Consider the following 1,912-nt stretch of genomic DNA (forward strand, 5'->3'; position numbering starts at 1 on the left):
AGTGGACGTCCATTGAGGTCTTCCTCACTGAAAATCACTGCCTCTTCCTCCCCTATAGGTTCGGCCACTTTGGATATATTGATGGCCTTGCACTCTCTCTTTGGATTCTCTTTTGTATTGCTTGGGAGTGTACTAGGAGGGACTTCAGTAACTCTTTTACTCAGCTGACCCACTTGTGCCTCCAAATTTCTGATGGAGGATCTTGTTTCAATCATGAAACTAAGAGTGGTCTTAGATAGATCAGAGACTATGGTTGCTAAGTCAGAGAGGCTCTGCTTAGAATTCTTTGTCTGTTGCTGAGAAGATGATGGAAAAGGCTTGCTATTGCCAAACCTATTTCTCCCACTATTATTATTATTGAAGCCTTGTTGAGGCTTCCGTTGATCCTTCCGTGAGAAATTTGGATGATTTCTCTATGAAGGATTATAGGTGTTTCCATAGGATTCTCCCATGTAATTCACCTCTTTCATTGCAGGATTCTCAGGGTTATAAGTTTCTCCTTCAGAGGAGGCTTCTTTAGTACTGCTGGATGCAGCTTGCATTCCAGTCAGATTCTGAGAAATCATATTGACTTGCTGAGTCAATATTTTATTCTGAGCCAATATGGCATTCAGAGTATCAATCTCAAGAACTCCTTTCTTCTGAGTCATCCCATTATTCACAGGATTTCTTTCAGAAGTATACATGAACTGGTTATTTGCATCCATTTCAATGAGTTCCTGGGCTTCTGCAGGTGTTTTCTTCAGATGAAGAGATCCGCCAGCAGAGTGGTCCAATGACATCTTGGACAATTCAGACAGACCATCATAGAATATACATAAGATGCTCCATTCTGAAAGCATGTCAGAAGGACACCTTCTGATCAATTGCTTGTATCTTTCCCAAGCTTCATAGAGGGATTCACCTTCCTTCTATCTGAAAGTTTGGATTTCCACTCTAAGCTTGCTCATCTTTTGAGGTGGAAAGAATTTGGCAAAGAAAGCATTGACCAACTTTTCCCAAGAGTTCAAGCTTTCTCTAGGTTGTGAGTCCAACCATATCCTAGCTCTGTCTCTTACAGAAAAAGAGAAAAGCATAAGTCTGTAGACCTCGGGATCAACCCCATTGGTCTTAACAGTGTCACAGATTTGCAAGAATTCAGCTAAGAACTGATGAGGATCTTCCAATGGAAGTCCATGAAACTTGCAATTTTACTGCATTAGAGAAAATAATTGAGGCTTAAGCTCAAAGTTGTTTGCTCTAATTGCAGGAATTGAGATGCTTCTTCCATAGAAGTTGGAAGTTGGTGCAGTAAAGTCACCAGGCATCTTCCTTGCATCTCTAGCATTGTTGTTGGGTTCGGCTGCCATGTCTGCTTCTTTTTCAAAATTTTCTGTTAGGTCCTCTCCAGAGTGTTGCGCTTTAGCTTCTCTTAGCATCCTCTTCAGAGTCCTTTCAAGTTCAGGATCAGTTTCAACAAGAATGTCTTTATCCATGTTCCTGCTCATATGAAAAAGAAGAGAACAGAAAAGAAGAGGAATCCTCTATGTCACAGTATAGAGATTCCTTTATGTGTCAGAGAAAAAGAAGAATAGAAAGAATTCGAACACACACACAGAGAGAGAGAGAGAGAGAGAGAGAGAGAGAGAGAGAGAGAGAGAAAGAGAAGGTTCGAATTATTAGATGAGTAGAAGAGAAGTGTTAGTAAATAAATAAAATAAATATAAAGAGATGAGAGAGAGAGAATATTCGAATATTAATTAAAAGAAATGAAAAATATTTTTGTTTTATTTTAATTATAAGTTAGAATTCGAAATTTAAGAAAAGAAATAAAAGCAAATGGAAAACTAAATAAATTAATTAATTAAAAAGATTTTTGAAAAATTTGTTAGCTAGTTTTCGAAATTAACGAGAGAGAAAAGTAGTTAGGTGG

The 1,912-nt window shown here is 38.1% G+C and overlaps 1 non-coding gene across 1 annotated transcript; it reads left to right on the forward strand.

Moving 5' to 3' along the window:
- Positions 1-836: 836 nt before the first annotated feature.
- LOC148564406 (small nucleolar RNA R71) lies at positions 837-944 on the forward strand. The gene has a single exon (XR_015884075.1). It is a non-coding gene; the product is annotated as a small nucleolar RNA R71 (small nucleolar RNA).
- The last annotated feature ends 968 nt before the right edge of the window (positions 945-1,912 follow it).

This window comes from Arachis ipaensis, chromosome B5, assembly GCF_059453495.1.
Source record: "Arachis ipaensis isolate K30076 ecotype BB chromosome B5, ASM5945349v1, whole genome shotgun sequence".
Taxonomy (NCBI): domain Eukaryota; kingdom Viridiplantae; phylum Streptophyta; class Magnoliopsida; order Fabales; family Fabaceae; genus Arachis; species Arachis ipaensis.